At 32.0% G+C, this 22032-nt stretch overlaps 1 protein-coding gene across 4 annotated transcripts in view; it reads right to left on the minus strand.

The window, feature by feature from the left end:
* Positions 1-22032, minus strand: part of LOC147073402 (homeotic protein antennapedia-like) — a 563252-nt gene that overhangs the window by 88616 nt on the left and 452604 nt on the right. Inside the window, exon 1 of one of the 4 annotated variants that reach the window (XM_085945490.1) lies at positions 9939-10072. The exons of the other annotated variants lie outside the window; for them this stretch is intronic. The gene's annotated coding sequence lies outside the window, so the exon portion shown is untranslated. Of the gene's footprint in view, positions 1-9938; positions 10073-22032 lie in introns of those variants that run through there. 4 annotated transcript variants of the gene reach the window in all.

Below are 22032 nucleotides of genomic sequence, written 5' to 3' on the forward strand. Positions count from 1 at the left end.
TTTTTCGGTGGAATTCAGCATAAATATTGTGGCTCTAGACCAGTGGTTCTTAACCGGTGCACCGCTGGCTTGTTGCAAGTGCATCGCGAAAATAGTGATAAAAACAGAAAAATCCGCGAAATAGCGAAAACCGAAAAAGTCCTTCATGAAATTATGAAAGCCGATGAAAGATCTAATGTGATTTCGATGTTGCCGAATCGATCGCACGCGTCTACCGTTGGCCTCACAGGTTTTCGTTTCATAAATGAAAACAAAATAGTGGATCAATTTTTATTAGACCTTTAAAAACAGGCATTTTTTAAAAAAAACTTTGCATTTATTTTCTATGGAAGCTAAGTACGAATGTTTGATTTTTCACACTGAAGTGAGGTGGTTAAAGTGGCGCACCCAGGGGGGGGGGCAAGGGGCCCTGACACCACCCAAACATGAAAATTATCAGAATGATTTTAACCATTGAAATTGAAAACCAATAAACCTTTGGGCTTAAACAAATAAAAACACTGGCAAAAAAATGATTTGTAATTCTCCAGCACCCTTTTTAGAACAATTTCTTAGATTTTAATTTCTAACACAAAAATTTCGAAACACTAATGTCAAGTTTTTTTACAAACCCAATCCCTAATGGAACTGTCAAAAAAATTCTCGGTGTCCACTCGAATTCCGGAGTGGTGTAGGTCATGGATAGGGAGGGCTGACAGGGCTCTAGCCTGGGGGCCCGGGCTGTGGAGGGCCCGGCGGGTCGGGTTGACCAGATAAGTGAGATAAACACACATCACAAATAATTAGCTTTAATAGTAAAAAAAGTCGCCTGCGGCGCCGCTATTATATTTCATAGCCATGAAAATTTTCAATTACTTATATAATTGTGCAATATATTTTTTGATTATTATGTGTCGATACTTGACAGCTTCATTATTAATGTGGATGTATTTAAAATCGCCAATAATTCACTGTGTAACTACCCTTAATTTCAACTAAAACACAATTTGAAAAACGTTAATGTAGTGTTTCACACTGCCTTTAATCTTAGCGGTAGGTAGGGGGCCCGCCAAATATCCTAGCCTGAGGGCCCGTTTCAGGATGTGGGGACCATGGTGTAAGTACACTCGTCGAGTGCAATAGACAACGAGAAATTAGGCTGTGAAGAAGAAAAAGAGCCTATGGGACTAATTTACTTTATCCTCCTTGGGCCCCCCCCAATATTAAATCCTGGGTGCGCCACTGGCTATATGCCATATGGGATGTATTCTGGTCTCGAAAGAGTAAGTGTCGTAGGTAAGTTACAAACGATTTTTTTAGTCATGTCAAAAACTCAATGACTTACTAATGGATATAATCACGGCCTGATTAAAGCCTAGAGCCCCCGAATTGATAGGTGCCCTGGAACCAGAAAAATAAACTGAACAAATCATAAGGCACATAAACTAGCTACCTCCGCAGCAAACTGTATGAAAGCAGGAATGTATTTCATTAAAATATAGTTAATATTATTGAAATAATCGATTGCAGAAAAAAACACTACCAGAAAAATATTTACAATGCACTAATACGAGTAATGTCAAAAACCGCCCCCCTGTTAAAATTTATAATAATATCACAAAAGACATACCTAAGTATAATTTATGGGTGAATGATGAAAACATATAAGTATTCTTGAGGAATAAAATTCACGACGTGTTGCATTTTATTTTTTACTTTGCAACTTGGGCATGTATACCTAAGTCCATTAGGTACGTAAGTCATAAATATAATATTTTAGTGACATACCTATATCAAAGGAACATTTATTATTTTGTGATTAGTTTTTGAGGCCTCCAATAGGGTCCTTTCTAATATAAATCCAGCCCTGGCATGTAAAAAATAAAAAGGCCCTCGAAAGCCAATATCCATATATAAATCTGAGCCTGTCAGGGACTGCTCGTACATATACGTGGGTAATTGCCATTATTTCATAACCGCATAAATACATATGGGAATGTGGTGGAAAAATTAAATTGATCTAGGTACCTACATAGTTACATAGCAATAAGGGTCATAACTGCGAATCTATGTTTATGTGTTTACAATTTTGCATTGAGGTCATATTCTGCTACCATGTCTACAGTTGAGCTTAAATAATGTAATTAAAAAAATATTTATTATTGTGAAATGTAGTAGGTACCTACATATGAAATCCACATTTTTGTTTATTGCAATTAATTGTTGCAAATTTTCATTTGCAAGTCTTTTTGGCAAATGTGACTGGATTGGATTGGATAAGTACATACCTATACCTAGCTATAACGAAATTCTTGCAAGGGAGCTTTATTTCGCTATGTCGCTATTGCAGAATCTTCCAGGATGTTTTTGCCTTTTACCCATTCTTTATTATAAAAATGATAAAGCGAGACAGCTGTCCACAGTTCTCCACTGTTCAACTTAATCGTCAGTATGAAACCATGACAGATAAAAGAATATTTACATATAAGCCAATGCTATCTGTTAGTTAGTTACAATTTCATAATAATGATATAGCGAGACAGCGCTTAACCGAAACAATTTAGTTATTAAGATAGACTTAATCACTTTTAAGACAACTATTTAGATACCTACCTATTCTAATTTAGCATGACGTGTAATTAATAATATAGGAAAACCGGATAACTAAAACATTTGAGCTTTAGCTAACTATATTATGACTAGTCTGATTTTTTTGACTGAATAATGCTGGGAAGGTAATTAATTAATAACCGGTTTTGATTCAAGATAGATTTTCTCTGAAAGCATGGATAAGAAATTAATATTGTTAGAAATTAATTTTAATTGATTGACAATTAGTAAGTAGTTGACACAGATATAATAATATTATTATTAGTGCTTTTAAAACAGCTTTATATTTATTAAATAAAAAATATTCATTTTATTTACGACCATCTATTCGTTTGCGTGTGAACTAACTGCATGCATTCGGGTCAAAACCGTTGAAAGAAAACAATAATATTTTATTAGGCCGTCAACAGAGACCTCTGCCACAAACTATCGGAACTAAAATTTAAAAAATCTCTCCTACTCGATAAGAGATGGCACAACCTCCGTTATTTACGACATGTTAATGTTGATGTTGTACAATACACGACAGTTTTACGATTATTGCTTTGAACTCTAACACCGCAACGTAAATATTATATCTAGACACACGATCCGGCGTGAAAATTTATAAGTTATGCGAATTTTATGAGTAATTCGATGAGTTATGTGTTTTATTTCTTTCCTTTCGTACGGTTTTTATGTATGTGACGTAACTTGTTTAGGATTGCAATATCAATTGACTAGGGGTGGGGCAATGCTTCATAGCTGACAGGGGTAGCGTATTTTGATTGAAAGCAAGGAGTGGCCAGGATTGGGAAACCAACATGGCCGACTTATCTGACAGCTGCTCATTCTCCGACTCTATTATTATCTCATCAACTGACATCCTTTTAAACGGTTGGCTATCGAGTCACGGTTTCGAAACTGCAGCCATAGTTTTTTTGCTCTACCAATGGAATCTATTCTAGAATGTTTTTTTATCTCTCTAGTCTGGACTGTTTTTAAAATGTTATTCAAAAGTTTTTTGTCAAAAGGTTTTTGTAGGTAGCACTACAATTTATATTATTCAACCTTTTTTGGCTAATTTACGAGATATCTCAATTTGCTTTTTTCGTGTTTTTTAATGTTTTCGAGATGACTCAATCAAAGCATTAGAACAAAAGAGTATCGTGTGGTTTATAGCATGTTATTTTTTACAAAACCGATTTTGAAAATATTTGCATTTAGTTAGGTAGGTACATAAACTAACCTATTTATAAAAAGGTGATTGGTAGGTAAGTAGGTAGGTGCCTACTTATTTTATTATCTGCATTATCTTGACAACCCTATTACAATAGTTAAACACTATATCCATCAGTGGCGAAGGGTGGAGGTAGGCTGTTAAGATTCGCTATAAATAGTGCACACTAAACTTTTTTAGTCAAATTTATTTGATTTTATTGAACTAAGACTACAATTTACAGATGGTGTTAGTTAGTTTTTAAAAATCAATTAAACCCAGCCTAAACGAAACCATAATAGTTTTGGTCTAATTTGGGCAATACGACAAAATTGTGCACACTTTTTTATTCATAGTTATTTGTTTTCATTGGATTAAAAATACATATTACACATATTGTTGGTTAATTTTTTTAATTCATTAAGCCCTGCCTAAACCAAACTATAATAAATAAAAAATATTATTCTTTTTATAAAATATTCAAAGTTATGTATGATTTAATTGCATAATTTTAGATATTTTATAGATAGACATGTATTTTTTGACTATTATCTATTATGGCTTAGTTTCTCAGGGTTTAATTGAATTTTAAAAACTAACTAACACTGTCTGTAAATTGTAGTCTTATTGCAATGAAAACAAATATGTATGTCTGAAAAAGTTTAATGTGCACTGTTTATGGCGGATCTTAACAGCCTACCTCCACCCTTCGCCACTGATTATCCATACTAGGTAGGTACCTACCTACATTCACATACTGACATTACTTAGGTAGGTAACTACTTAAATAAATTTTATAGTGTCCAGAAATTATTTGGGGACCATTCCAAAATGACCGCAAGGAAAACGGACATAACTGATATTGATTAAAATATTTCTCAAAAATTAATTAGGCTAGAAAACGAATATTTAATTACAATAATTGCTATTAACATAACCTTCAAATATGATTTTTTATTCCATATCTGTTGGTAGGAAACTAGGCAAATATCAGGGGACGTAGTAGGTAGTACCTACCTACCTAAGTATTTTTAAGTAAAACAAGCATAGTTTCTATTTCAGATCTCATTACTGAAAAATTCAGTTTCCATGTTACTGTCACAAATCGAAATAAAAAAAGAGAATTCTTGTAGAAATATTTTTATAAAACGTGTTTTTCTTGGCATTTTAAAACACGGGGATTATATTATGTGAAAGTGAATTTAGGTAGATAGTTATTTTAAATCCTGACAATCTCAACGACAAATCACTACTGCTTTGACTTCTACATTATGTATCCGTCGGAATGGAAGCGTGGGTGTTGTTAGTTATTATACCTAGGTACTTACTTATATTTTTTTTCAATTTTATTCTCAGATCATTTTCATCATTAATACCTAATAAAATAGATATGCATAAAAAATAATAAAGACACATAATTCAATTACACTGATCGTTAATAATTATATAGGCACACAGTTAAATAGATGGGCCTTCCTAGGTCAGTGCCTAGGTACCTACCTATTTAAGTAAGTTTAATGTAGGTAACTGAGTAGTACAGCTAGAAGTATGTTTAATTTGTGGTTAAATCATAATCATATATTTTTTTTATTTATTTATAAGGAGGTAGGTACACTTAGGTATCTACTTATTCTGAGATTATACCTACCCACAATCGAATAGGTAATTATTATTACTGGCTAGCAAATTTTTTTATGACAACAAATTTTGCCCAAGGCATTAAACATAATGAATATTATTTGTAACAAGTCCTGTTTGTTCTGGTTAAATTTTTACGGCAATATATTAAGTATAACTTATAATTTATAAATAAGACTTACTTATAATTATAAGTACCTATATATACCTAAATACCTATGCTAAAGAGAATAATTACTATAAATTAAGCTTATTCGATATTAATGATTAGAATTATGTAAGTAATGAATTGGCATTCAGAATGTCTATGGCAGTACCTAATAAATATGTTTTCTAGTTCGCATGTATTTTTTCTACAGGTTTCTTTATATGAATCATCGCCTGATGATTAATTACGAATTAAAGATCTACTTATATTTAACTAAGTAGATAGAAAAGCGCCTACAGTAAATTAATTGCAAAAATTTATAGGTTAAATGAATAGCCACAATGTATTATGCACTTACCGATTATTTATCTACTTACTGTGTGCTTCCATCTACTTTTCTTTATGTTACTTTATTTTTTTGTTATTTTATTTCTTATTTTATTACTTATTGTATTATTAACTCACATTTCTCTGTACCTACTTATATTTCAAAAATTGGTAACACTTATTTTATGTCATGACGTGAACGCTTTGAATTTATAATTTGTTATGTTAGTTATATGTAAAATAAATAAATTTGAATTGAGTTATTGAGCTATTAGTGAGTAGGTATAGGTATAAGTAGTATTTAGCAAGCAATATAATGGTTTAACTAAATATTACATTCTTTGGCGACTACTAACGACTCCCTAGTAAATTCAATTCCAATGATGTTATAGGTGCATTTAATTACTTATAGATAGATACATAGGTAATACATACTTTTATTTAACTCACCTATATACTGAATATAGATATCTAGGTACTTACTTACTAACACTAGGTATATTTAGAATTTTTTTATTCATATTTATATAAATACCGACTCGATTCGAATTCCACTCCATGTTTGGTCAAATTAGTTAACACTGATATTATATTCCATTTAGAAGTTCTTACTTTATGTATGCAAAATTAGAAAAGACACTAAAATCTCAGATGAAGTTAAGTGACTATTAGGCTATTAAGGTGCCTTACCGCCATTAGATTTAGTTTAATAAACGAAAGAGCTCACAAAACTTAGTGAAACTGTACCTATCTATTTAGGCAAAATAAAGTATTATATTTTTTGCACTTGCCTATCTATCGTAAACTGACCACACAATTATATATTATGTATTAAGATTAAACGTACCTACCTACTTACCTATGCGAATTAAATTAATTTCTTTTTACTCAAATAATCTTCTTTTCTTCGACTTTATAGCTCCAAAAACATAACTTAACAAGAAACATAATGTCAACAAGTTGGCAAGACACGTTCCTTTGTCCATACAAATTTTGGAGTGCTAATGATCAATATTTGCTCAGATGAATGATTGTGGGTTGAATGTTGGAATTTTTAAATTCGTGCGCCGTTGCATCATCTTTTAGCATAATTTTATTGCCAATTAATTCAATATTTAGATTACTTTTACATAGGTATCCGTTCTCAAATAGAAAGTTATCAAAAATGTTTGCATAGCATAACACCACAATTCTCCAAGTGCTAATTATTATGTACTTTTTTAATAAAGCCAAGTAGGTAGGTACCTAACAGAATACGTACGTTTTAGTAAAACTTCAAAACAATCCGATATCTTAGTATGGACGAACGTAAAGAATATTATTTTACTATAAGTATACCTACCTACTAATAATTAAACTACGCTAAAAAACTCGTGAAATCGCCATGTATTCATACAAAATGATCACACGACTTTCTCACTGATTGTAGTCGAAGCTCTGTAGAATTAGTACCTAGAAACCTATGTAGTTATTTTACTGTTAAATCCAGTCAATTTTTGATTGGCCAATGTGGATTCGCTGCCAAGCTCTTCGAGCTTAGAGTCAGTCACCCAACCAACATGTTGATGTGGCGAAAAACTTCAGGATGCAAACCTCACCCTTTAGGAATTACTGGAAAGGTATTACAAAAAGGAAGAGATGCTCAAGTAGATCCAGCTTGCTTGTATCTGTTGAATCTATACCCATGGCCCATCAGTTTGTCCGACTTGATCCCCGCAAAGGCCAATTTTATTGGGTTCAAAAAAAATACGGCCTCTTACTACGGATCTGAAAATGCACTTTTTAAACAACTGCCGATGCTTCACAACTAAACGTAGGGTCTCATGATACGCTCGATTAAGACCGAGTGTAGTGCGTGGGGGTATATATTTGTTTTCTTGAACCTACCCTTACCTACTTAGGTACATATTCTATTAACAGCTTTACAAAACAAAAACAATACGTAGGTAGGTACCTAACTACCCACTATAATCATCATGAAACACAATATAAACTTAGAATAAAAATTAATTCTTTTATATTATTCAAACCATAAATTATAGATCAAGATCAGTGGCATGCGCAGAGTTTCCGGCCAGTAGGGACAATAATACAAAAATAATAAAACATCCGCATACCTATCATATTCACTTGTTTTTTATTACCAAAATAATAAATTTTGTTCCAAATATTAATGTATGACCAAAATGTCGAATCGATGTGTCTAAATCATTAAACATCTTGTACAGACAATAATACCTATGTAGGTACAAAAAATATGTACAAATACCTAATTGCCCCAACTACGAAGCAACCAGGGAACTCAGAAATAATGGGAACTGAAATACATAACGGGTAAGGCGAAGCAGGTAACCGTCTCGAGTAAGGAAGAAACCGGGTTAAACTTACACACGTGTTAAGAATACGCAACATAATATTTTAAACTACACAAAGGAAATACAACCGACCAAAATCACTAATCACCAATGACATTATTAATGGACAAGGTACTCAATACAGTAGCTAGCAAGTAAATTCGCGCATAGTGACATTTGTACATGTATAGGTAGACGTCACGCAATTTCCATTATGCGTTATCACGCATCGGGAATTTATAGCAATATCACCTTTATTGTAACGGCGTCAGAACGGATTATGCCATTCGGTAGACCCGACATAAAAGTGAGTGTCATTTTTTTCCAGATGCTTCGTCCATATTAATGTCATTGCTAATCACACTAAAGATGAATATTTAATTTTGTATAGGTACTACACGTTTATTACTGTGCATTGTTGACCTGTAGGTATGTCCCTGATAACTATCTTAGAAATAGAGAGCATCAGTTGTTTATTCTCCCAATTTGCAGAACCAACCTGCCACCGGTAATGCCAATTGGGAGGGCGATAACTATGTTCAACGGGTGTTGGTATATTCCACTTGTGTGAGGTGAGTTTAGGAGGACGCTATTTTATAAATTCCTAAAATAGGGCCTCCTTAGCAAACTCGGTGTAGGTACTTCTTTGAACTTCTATAGATGTATAATTGTATTGTCACTGCTTTTTTGTGTTTATATTATGTTTTGTTTTTATATTTTCATTTTTATCGCTTTTATTACGTTTTTCCTTCTAGATAATAACGATTCATGTCATGTTGTGAACGTCTTAAACTTATAATTTGTAATGTCCACAATATGCTAAAAATAAATAAATTGAAATATTTATATTAATTAGAGCTAAGTATCGGTCAACTTACTGTCATTCCTGCATCACAGATTCATAAAAGCAAACAGTGAGTTGGTAATTTTTAAGGTGTTTGCCGGACATTAGACAGAAATGACTCGCGTTCAATTTATTATATTTTTAAGAAATGAAGTTTTAAGTAAGATATAGTAAGTAGATAGTATTTATCGTTAAAAGGGTCGCCAAGGTATAGCTTAGAGTTCTAGACCCATGGGGTGATTTTCACCCCCTGGCCCTCCATTGCGAACGCCACTGCCACTGGTAGAGGTAATGAGTGCATACAGTGTCCCATATGCAAAGGAAGTAATTATATTCTTTTAGCGTTGCATTACATAATTAATTTTCAATTTACATGCACGAAACAAATAATAATAGTTTGTTTTTAAATCGTCGAAATTATAGAGCAGAAAAAGAATTTATGAGCCGTGGCATATTTTATAAAGCAGTGCTTATTCGACACCTCATTCAGTAAATTATTAAATAAATGGAAGCTTTATTGATTCTAGTCATGTAATAATATTATGCAGCTTTCAGTATTTTCACATTTTAACATCAATTTTTCACTGTTTCAATATTAGATATGTAAAAGATAATTAGTACTACCTATGGGTAGGTAGGTACATCCAGTTTTTTATGTAAGTATAACTAAACATACTTATTCAAATTATTTTAACACTTTAACCATATCTGGACAAAAATGATTATAACGATTGCCTATAGCGTATATAAAGCAGGGTTTCCAAAACTATACCTACCAAACAAGGTGTTCTGTATAGGATCGGCGCGCTGGAGTGACTACGACTAAGTGAATGAGCTTACTGGGGGTAGTCTTCACTCAGCCCTGTGAAAAGCAGAAGACCAAGAGGGGTGGAGTCTTGGTCGCTCAGAAGACTGAATTTCAAGGTGTCACGATTCTCAGCCCTGGGGGAACGACCAAGAAGAAAAGAAGAAATCTAGATTATCTAAAAAAAACAATTCAACTTTTATTATTGACATGTTTTTTATTATTATTAGATAAGTAAAATGGTGTCAGTTTCTTGTGACAGTGCAGGCGACTCATTTAGGTGTTGGTATCGTTACTTTCAAATTACACTATTACCGTTACAAAGTGATTTCGTCGTGGCCGTAATGCCAGAAATATCCTTCCACTGCCTATTATTATTATCATTATTTAATAATGTGACATAGTTAGAACCTAGTAGAGGTCTTTCGTTCTATAGGGACACTGTTGTACGCTAAAAACGATTTGCAGTTGTGTTGGTGTTCTTTGGTAGTATTGACACAGGGTGTGTATGAAGAATTACGGTAAATACGATTATTTTTCTGACTTATTGTTTTAATAAAATATGGAATAAAAATGCGTACATTAGAACGTAGGTAGGTACCTGTATATTATTTACTTAAACTGATAGTTACAATTCAATGAAAACATCGTGTATTATTATTTATTTAATTAGAATTGGGAATATACAATGTTTTGGAATTTATGAATTAGCCTTAACGATATCATTATCGTTATGTAATAGATTAGTTATAATTTTATACAGAACTAAACAATTAAAGACAATTATAATACCGTAAATACATAATTTTGCTGGCAATGTCATTTAATTATATATATAATCATTAGGATTTCTGAGAACAATTACAAATGGCATTTTCAACTATAAGTATAATGCTGTCAAAGTAAAATAAATAATAGGAAGAACACAATTTCATACATTGGACACTAAAGACACGCCCAGATATATAGATAACCAGATAACAGTCACTATATGAACACACTGTAGACGACTCCAAAGAATGAGTTTATGACCTGTTTATGACTAGTGACTCTCAGTAACAATAGAAACTCTGCCCTTTACGCCCTTGCACTGTACGTCTAACCAATTGGTGATAAAGTAATAATTGCAGGCGGTTCTAAGTAGGGTTTTATTACAGGCCTTAATACATACACACAAATAATACCAATCCAGATGCGATCAATTTAAGCGTACAACAGTGACTCTGTAAAGTGAGTGGACTATAACATCCGGGAAGCGAATTTGTAGGTACATTCTCATTAATGAATAAGATTCAATACCTTGGTGATAAGATAAGTTTGTATGATTGTGCATAGGTATGTTTGTTTTCAATCCCATCCAATGTTATTTAATTAATTAATAACTAGGTAGATATTCATCTAGCTATATTTTCTTGATAATTAATACGATCGTGTCAACGAGGTATTGGGCCCAGATTAACTCTAATTACACACAATGCTTACGGGCCCTTTTAATTAAATTTGTAATTAACGTGTTAATTTGCATTTGAAAAGTAATTAGCAAAAACACAATTTTGTGCGGCCCGTAAGCTATGGGTTTTAATAATCCTAAAGCAAAATCTTAAAGAACATTGCAAAATTAAATAGTGGATTAATAGAATTTATGGGGTAATTATTTTAAACAATGTCCTATTCTACAATTATTTTTAATATTTTAGCTACTTAATTGCGATTGTAACACTTGAAACAATTAATTGCTACACATACTGAAGTGCTTGTTGCTTGAACAATTTACGTAAATTTAGTAAAAAATGTAGTTAGGTAAAACGGAAACCACTTAAAAGGAGCAAGCATTTTAAACAGAATGTGTACATTTTCGTGATAATTTCGCGACATTCATAGAAACCGGTATGTTGATAGAATTACCTTATCCAACTGTCACGCGATTATTATTTAGGTACCTTTCAGGATTATTTATGGGACTTACCTGTATATTCCCGAATATAAAAATGAGGCATCTTGTAAAGTGTAAGTACAATTCTGTGTTTTGTTTTTACATAACATGTAGTTTTTATCTATAGTCATATAGCCATAGTTAACACGGTGTAGGTACCTATTTACTATAAATATTATAGGTACGTATTGCGAATTTATAGATTGTAGTAGCGTATTTTTTTAATTGATAGCGGCTATCAAATGGATTATCTTGCAAGAGAACTCAATATGAACGCCACATAAGTAATGGGACGAAACATAATTAAATCTCTCAGTGTGGTAGTGTAAAACAGTGGTGAAATTAGATAATAGTTAAAATTAAAATGAGCACATTACGTTTTACCGATGTGATTTTCAGAGTGTGTTTTGTATTATTAGTGACTTTGTTTAACCTTACAAATGTGTACCTCCGTTCTACTAAGCAACATGCTCACTGGCAGAATTCAAAGGATAAATAATTTCTAATTGATCTGCGAACGCGGTCGGCGATGTGAGACTGCGTCTTTGTGTAATAAAATAAGTGACTATGTGAGATATCAGATAAGGCTTTTATTTTAATTATTTCCACATATAATGTCAATTATACGGTTAATTTAAACCTAACAATTGTGTTTGGATAAACACCGTTGGAATACCTATCCAACAACCACTTCCGTGATTTCGGAAGAAATATTTACAATGCACAAATATACAAATCAGATTTACTTAGGTATTTGCAACTGTTACATGAGGTATTTTTTTATATTGTTATTAATTAAAAATAATTACAAAACACATTGGTCTGACTTTCTCTTAGGTATGCTGACATACTGTAGTCTTTTTCCACGGTGTAAATGCAAGCTCTGCCATTCTTGATAATGTTTACCTGTGTGTCCCTGATAATTATCTTAGAAATCGGGAACATCAGTTGTTTGTAATCTCAAAGTGCATAACTAACATTAGATTAGTAATACCAATTGGGCAGACAATAAATAATTGTGATCAACCACATCGCTTCAGATATTGATACATTCCACCTGCATGAGGATGAGTTAGGTGGGAATTTTTTTTTTTAATTTCTTAAAATATGATCAATTTGTTTTATTAATATTGCGTATCACCTTTTTCAATACTGTTTTAATACAACCTATTTATTTGTTTTTCGTATCATGATGTGAACGTCTTGAATCTGTAATTTGTAAAGTTCACTATATGTAAATAAGTAATTTTAAATTTAAATCTATTTTGTCGATGTTTTTAATTAGATACATGTTTACGAGTATCGCCGATTAGAAAACACTCATTCAGCACTGCAGGTAAGTTCCTGAATAGGTACATATCAGTGAAAATTGAACTGCAGAAAATGAAATAGAATAATATTATAAATATTTCCACCCATTTTCGAAGGGCGTGTTTATGTGATCGTAGAACCTACGAATCTACAGCGGATACCTAAGCTTTATAACGATTCATCTAGCATATAAAGCGAACAGTTTTTTGATATTCTGTTTTCCTTATATAATACATTTGATACTTTTAGTTTTAATTAACTTGCACATATTCTACGAGTATTTTTTTAATATTATAATATCAACCCACCGGATGCGATTTTCTGTCCACAGTTTGCCTATTTCTATTCTAGGTTCCTAGATAGCCATAGTAACACATACGTAGTATAATATGTAAATACATTTTATATTGTATTAAGTATGTTTGTGTGAGTTTAGTTTTGTGCTCGCGTGTTTGGTTGTGTCGGTGCTCTTTGATACGCCTACGTCACAATGTAAACCGGCATCATTACAGTTATTAGACGTCAGTTTGCTTCTATATCAGGTGTTTCAAACCAGTGGCTTATCAATGTAGTAAACAAATATTATTTTTGCTACAAATGGTCGATATTGATTTTCATTTCTTTTGATTGAATGTGTGAGGAAGAACAAAGTATTACGCAAGAGAAATATATTTCCTAATATAAAGACAAATTTAATACACGGAGGATTAGCCCATATAATTATAACCATACACGTATCATGCCCAGGCCAGGTTTCAGTGTCTAACATTAATCCAATCATTTACTTTTTGCATGCACTTCATCCATCTAATTTATTTTACAAAATCAAAAGGGTTTCGGCAAAATTGAAGATAAAATATTGAAACTAACTTTTTATACATATTTTTTCTAATCGATAGGTACCTACAATAAGTACATAGGTACTGTTAAATAACTTAATTGTTACTAAATTTAAGTAACTACACAGTAGGTACCTAATTAACGTATTAAATAAGTTTAAAAACTAATCTATACCTAATGGAAATGAGTTAAAAAATAAAATTATTATTCATACATATTGGTTTGTGATGAGTAAGTTACCTTTTACCAATTATTTGGAAAAACAAATCATTTGGGAAAGGGGGGTGTCAGATGAGTCACGTTCACGACTCTAGGAATAGACGCGGGTCAGTTTTGAAATGACTAAACTACTCCTGAGAACGTAAGTGTGAGTCATAATAATATTTTATGAAAACTGGTTCACGGTTCACCGTCGCTGATTACGCCGACGTCTTTTGCGGCACGCCGTTTCTAACTACACCCAATAGAGAAACACAGATCTAGATCTTGCGAGAGATTGGCTGAAATTGTGTGTTCATTGAGGCTAGTGAATAATAAAAGTTTGACCCGCCGATAACAGCTGTTTTAATTGAATGAAATTATAAGGACGAAATATTTTAGTAAAATTCCGACATTTAAAAAATGTACTTATTATCGTGTCAAATAAAAGTATTATTTAATTATTCCTTGATAAATTAATTGTATTAATTATTGTCTGTGTGTTTTCCAAAGATAAGCTAGGGCAAGTTTTACTAATATTTAATAAACCCATCAGTAGCAAAATACAACGTTTGTCAGATAAATGAAAACATTGGTGAGGCACCTGATAGGTTGGCTTAAAGCTTAAAGTTATCTCATATCGGGAGTTGGGACCCAATACAAAATATCGAACTAAACTGAGCTTACACAATTTTTAAATCAGTCGAGATTTCGGTTAGTATATAATATGTTGTTCTACAGACTAGGCTATTTTTTTATTTTCATGTGTTTTTCCATTCTAGTATTCAGAAATGGGTAGGTATAAAGAAAATATTATCATGTAGGTACCTATAACTCATTTAGTAAGTCCAATAATTCGAATATAGAAAATACGAAATACGACGACCTTGTCATACATCTTCAAACATGACATCTTTCCAAATATTAGATATAAAAAATAAAGAATTTGTTCTCAACCAGTTAAGCGTAGAAAGATTTTATGTAAAACATAAGTTTCTACCAACGTCAATGTTCCTTTGTGTGCATACTTAGGTACACTTTGTTTGAAATAAATTAATTTTTCACGATATGCGCCCCATCTACTCAGGTACTACCTAACAGCAAAAATATCTGTGTCCGCGTCTGTGTCTGAACCATGCTAAAAACTAGATATGAGTCATAATACATATTGTATTTGACAGCAACTACTTAGGTAGGTACATACATCACCTAATTGGTTTATTTAGAGTAAAAAAAGTTGTTAATTTATCTTGGTTAATAAAAAACATTTGGCTATGTAGGAATGCCTGCATGTTTTATACGCACATACAAAATATTTTGATCATAATAATATATCCGTGTATCAACAGATTTTGGTTGGGAGTTTGCTAAGAGTATTAAATGAAAATGGATATAGACATAGGATGAAGAAGGGACACTCGCCGTACCAACCAACGCATCTTTTTCCTACCCTTCTTTCTCTCAATGAAATTTCTATATTCATGTGTTCATCATGTTTAAATTCCAACCTACACCACAATTTAACTTGTCACCATTTTGGAATGAATTTAGTAATTCACTTTCGATGACACGTGTAAACAAAAAGTGAATGCCTGAATGCAATTTCCTTCGGATGATCATCCGCTGTGACTCGTCTAAATGAGCCTATAGATAACCGAGTGAAATGGAATCGGATTGGAGAAGCATTCACTCAATATTGATTTTTTTCCAGGTTTAATGACGCAATAGATGATTGCTGATGAGTACCTACCTATCTGCCTACATTTTAGTTTTACATAGGCAATATTGTCTAAATCATATAATGTTTATTTGACGTAGAATTTAATTTGGAAAATTGACGCTTACATGCCAAGTAATGTTCCGCAATATAAAATACGGGTGGTCAGAGATATCCCCCGTTGCATTATCATAAGTCGCACGACGCTGGTATCAGGCTGGCAGAATATGGTGAGGGGAACGTGTCGGGGCCTATTAACTGCTACAGACCATGGACTAACTGCCTGCAGGCATGCGATCTAATAACCAACATGCTTTATACTTCATTCGACTTCTGCGTTCCTGGTAGAAATGAACAAATTTGATTTGATAAAAAATGATACCGACATAACTTGCCGCGACAAAATTATGTGGGTGTTTTTAAATCTTTAATCAAGTGCCATAGACGAAATGGAACCGAAAATTAAAAGCTATTTTTTATTTAATATATAACTCGATTATTATTGTACAAGGGTAGGTAGATAGGTACCTTCTTAACATTATTAGTAAAACACTGAAAACTTATATTATTTTTAATATTGATGGAGAATTCATTATTTGAACACCTTCCCATAGCTATAATATAACGTTTTACCTTATAGATATAGATATTTCCCTCAACCTAATCAATTCGATATGGACATTTGACATAAAATTTATACAAAAGTAGTTAGGTACCAGTGGACATGAAGCGGGCCACCAGAAGCCGGGGGGCCCTATCTATCGATAAGATTATAGGCAGTATGATTTTCTAGATCAGTGTTACCCAAATGATATTCCGCAGTACACTATGGTTTTGTCAGGTAAAATTAAGGGTAGTACATATTCGTGTAGATTTTTTATCATTTTATTTTTTATTTTTAAACAAATCCACTTGAATTATTGAGTTGTCGACGGTCGGCATCATACTACGAAGCACCAGGGCTCGAAATGGACCGGAGCGCCGTTCATGTTCGTGAAATCGGTAAAATTCTCTCGTGGAAAAAAATAATTTGATCGAATGAGCTAGATAGGCCATATAATAGAAAATCTAACACACTTATTTTTTTTATAAAAAAACACATACAATTTGATAACTATGTGAATATCTTCAGAAAACTGTCGACCGCTCCGGTTCGTAAATTTTTCCATTTCGAGCGCTGCGAAGCACTGATTGCAACCTTCCCCGTATAGGATTCCTAATAGGCATTTTTATTAGTCAGGAAGCACAATAAAAATCATAATAAAATAAAATTCTTACACGTGAATTATTATAAAATTATATCAATCATTATATCACAACAAATTGATTCGCTCAGTCACATATTTTATAATGTTAAAAATACGAGTATCTTTAAGTAAAATATCTCCACAGGCGATATTTTTTACTATTAGAACAAATTTATGGTGTATATTATCTCACTTAACTGGTCGATCCGCCACGTCACCCCTTCCCCAAAAGCCTTGCCCACAGGTTAGAGCCCTGTCCACCCCCCTTTTACGGGTCACGGATAGGTATAGGGCATAGGGGTGAGGAATGAATAAATAAAAGTATTCTCGTAAACGAGTTTGCTCATAAACATTAATTCATGAGACGAGTGTGGTAAAAAATGTATTCTACTCACATAGCAATTAGGTGCGTATTGAAAATTTTAGTTTTGGTAGGTACTCACTCAGTTAATACATTTCCTTTTTTGTAATTCTGATTTTTTTTTAATTTACAGATCAAGCACATATCCTTGTCACCACCTGTCAAATCGATTCACATAATATGGTGATGTAGATATTTTTAAAGGTTCCTATTCCTATATTATGATGTTGATAATTGGATACCCAAAGAATCCAATATGAAAAGAATTGTCACGTTCAATTACGCGTGGTGCTGGCGTTGGACGCTCCGTACACCATGGTGGACCAGGCGAAAAAATGTCTCTATTCTGGAAGCTACTGGCATCAAAAAACGTATCTCAGCCACAGTGGCTTCTAACACTGACCGAGAGATTTTCTTTGACTCTAAGCTGTGAGGCAGCCTGAAGAGAGGCCTGGTCGTCGGTGGCATCGAAACCAGGAGATCCCGAAGGCCTACGCCTTCCAGATGGAGCGACATCATCGACAAATAACTGAATTAATAATATATAAAGGAACGAGATCAGCTCAAGACCACAGATTTAAAGAGGTTATTACTATTAGCAACGCCTGTAATTTTATAATTTCATAAATTATATAAAAAAGAGGATATATCGCCAATCATGTTAACAAATTCATGTGCGATTTCGACCAAATTTATTTGATTAATAATATTTCTAGTACATATACCTACCTATTGGAAGAAGACACCATTTAAATTATATTGGATAGTACCTAAGCTATTAGTGATTAGGGTATATATTGAAGATTAAATAAAATATCTAAACTACTATGCAAATGGAAATTCCATTTAATTAAGAACGTCACGTCAATGACTATACTATCTTGCACTCATCAGGTTATCATGCAGAGAAAACTTAATAAATTTAAAATATGATCGTGACTCATGCTCATGCAATCACTACTTATTCTAGAGTAGTTACCTTCCACCATGAAAACGATAGCCAACATAGTCACTAATGAGTGTAAAATTGTAGTGTAAATATGTCCACGCAATAATCATTTTAAAATGTTTTATGATAATAATTATTATAGTATGTTTACTCAAAATTTCATTTGCCTCTTCATGAGCAATTCTTAAGTGAAAATGGTATGCTATTCATAATAACATGGTATGGCACATAAGCACTTTCAGGCATGTAAGCAGTAGTAATAACGAAATTTTAATTATTATCATTATTTTAAGAATAATGCTAGGTGTGGAATTATAATTTAATTCGAGTGTAGAAGAAAAAAATCAATTTTAAACTTGTTAGAAAATAATTGCATTCATTTGTATACGACGTGGGATGATGGTTTTATTTCATGCTACAGGGAGCAAAACATACATATTTTATAAAATATGTAGATAGAAGTATTAAATTTGCGTATATGCTGTATTATTTTATAATGTGTTGTACATTTTTATATAAGTATGTTTTATGTAGGTACATACATGCACACATAAAAACGTGTACAGTGGTGAGTATGTAGGTAGGTAGATCTAGGTAAGTATGTATTGGTATTTTTGTATGTTTACTAGAATTTTTGCACCTTATAGTGGTATCAATTCCAATTGTGATGCAATTTAGGTTTTGGCTATTTTATATTTAAATTTAGAGTTTCAAGTGTATTTTTTAAGGAAAATATATACCTAGATCTTATTTTTAAAAAAGAGTGTGTCAACTCTTTCATATTTATAAATAACTATTAATTTTTATATAAAAAACGCCCATAAAAGTGTAGCGGAAAAAAAACTTAGGTACTAGAGAAATATAAAAGACTTTTAGGGGAATGTGTTTCTTTACTAGCTGATTATAATTTTAATGAAATATGTATATATGTAGATACTAGCTATCATTGTTAATATATATTTACTTAGGTATATAATTAGCTAGGTAGATAAAATACTACTGACGTATTTAAATCGATTGATTGTGATGCTCACAAATTGAAATACCTATACACAATAAATTAACAATAGCCTTTTGGTGGTAGGTATTATTTTGTATCCCCACTAATATCAAATGAGATAGTATTTATCAAAATGTGAAACGGGCAAATTATATAAGTCAGTTTTTGTTTTATTTTTCCTTTTACGAAAATATAATTTTTGGTTTGAATATTATTATCCCGTCCAATGAAACCGACACTTTGTATGAGATGGCAGGTGCTTCGATATTTTCCAGGGACGTACCATAGGTTGATACTGGTTATTATTTTATATTTAATTTTATATTATTGTACCTAAGTTTATTTCATTTTATATGTCTATGAAACTACGTGGAATGGTAAAATATTTTTTTTTACTATACTTAGGTAAGTACCTGGGTATTTTTTCCGTTCACTATTTTTCTATACCTAAGTATATCCGATTATTTAGGTATGTACTAGAATACTAGATAAATATAAATATTTATATAAGTTAGAGTATCATTTTAATTAATTGTTCAATTGAATATAAATCAGAAATATGGTAGGTACATAGGCATCTACATGTAAAGGGAATACGTTTTTGAAAATGTTATCAAGTAGATAGATACACAAATTACCTACATGCAGAATTTAGAATTCAGATGTGACAAGTAGGTACCTACAGTAAAAGAAACTTTCACTGAAGCACCTATTTCAATCGATGTTGTGAACAAAAATTTCATATTAGGTATAGGTACTTATTATCTCGAGCCATCAATCCAATGGTAAATTATTGAGAAGATTTCATTTTAAAACTTATCATATTTTGACGTATGTTTTATTTGATTCAAAAATTCTTAATGCAGTAACATAAATTATTCAGTATTGAATTCAATTTCAAATCATCTTAATTTAAATTAAATTACAACCATTTTTTCGTGGGAACGCAAGTAATATACTACAAACTAAGTAAATTATATATAAATAAAAATAGAATGATAATATTATGAGTGCATATTGTGTGTCGCCGTCACTGCTGTTTCCGATATACTTAATAATATATCTGCATAGTCAGTCACATTACCCATCCGTTAAAATACAAGCCCACCTGTAAGGCAACGGAAAGGTTATCTTTTTAGACAGGTAGGTACATACCTAACCGAATAAATCGAATTGTCGATTCAATGCGGAAAACATGTTTATCTAAATACACCTTGGTGGGTACATAATCTGATTTATTTTACAATGGTTAGGTTAAAATTTATTTGTCATAATATATAAGGCACTTCAAACCATTGATCTTCTAACAGAATATTTTCTTCCATTTAGATTCAATTCGATGTTTAAATACTTAATAGTTAACACTATATTGTAGATATATAGGTAAATCATCGATGACAAAGCTCAAAATTTATTGTTAAAATAAAAATAAGCCCAAAAAACCGATTAAGGATAATATGTAAATAATTGTATACTGTACGCCGTAGCACAGTTCACCGTGGGCTGTCGTATCTGAAACAGATTGGATAGTCGATAAATTATAATACCTATAGATACCGCAATTATTAATGAATGCTGAATATGAACAAAATTTAAGAATGTTTGAATTTTTCTTATTGGCAATACCTACATAATTTTGAAATATCTCATCTAAAACATCCCTGTTTGAAAAATTCTAGACAAAAAATTAGACCATGTGAGTGTCGAACCGTACATCTTTTCACTGTCCGGCCGTCCGGGTGACTGCTCTGTTCATTGAGCTATCGAGAAAGCTCAAAATTCTGTATTTTTAAGTAATAGTTATGTACCTACTTAGGTAGGTACTTATTCATTTTTGTCTGGTCGGAAATTGTTAGAAACATAATAGGTATGACCGTTTTGGTAAGGGTTTTACGATCGCATGCAAAAATGATAATAGCTTACCTACTTAACATATTCTGTTCAAAGAATGACATAAATTATAAAATACGAATGCTTATTTATGTACCTACTAAGTAAATAAAATACTAATAATATCGTACACAGTACGCAATCAGAACATGTCCGTTTGAGAGATGCGATCGGTCAATCTCACGAGTCGGCCATTTTGAAATGATTATTTTTCCCATCCTTCGATTACTAATGATAAATAGTCACTATTAATTTCAAATTACCCTTTCTTGACATGTATGCATTAGGCGTTTTGAGCGGGCGTTTAACTTTTATATGTACCGTGATATTTCAAAACTCAAGATCTTCCGAGGATCGGATACGTTTCAACTGTTGGATGTTCGATGATGTAACCCTTTTCGGATTGAATCGAATTTTGATATTGAATTTATTTGATTTTAAATACATTACACATATATTTATAATTAATACATAAATTCACATACTCGTACATCAATCAGCATTTTCCCCAAAAAAAGATAGCTGCCATTCATAATAATATTCATATAAGTATCTAGATAAATCATTTGGAAGATTATATTTTAAATTTAGATTTTTTAAATCAAAATTAATAAAATTGTCGATTGATTTAATAATATTAATCTCATTTCAGCTACAAAGCCAATTATTATAAAGTTACACAA

This window comes from Rhyacophila brunnea, unplaced genomic scaffold (genome assembly GCF_057557595.1).
Source record: "Rhyacophila brunnea isolate RB1 unplaced genomic scaffold, BYU_Rbru_1.0 scaffold_18, whole genome shotgun sequence".
Lineage (NCBI taxonomy): Eukaryota > Metazoa > Arthropoda > Insecta > Trichoptera > Rhyacophilidae > Rhyacophila > Rhyacophila brunnea.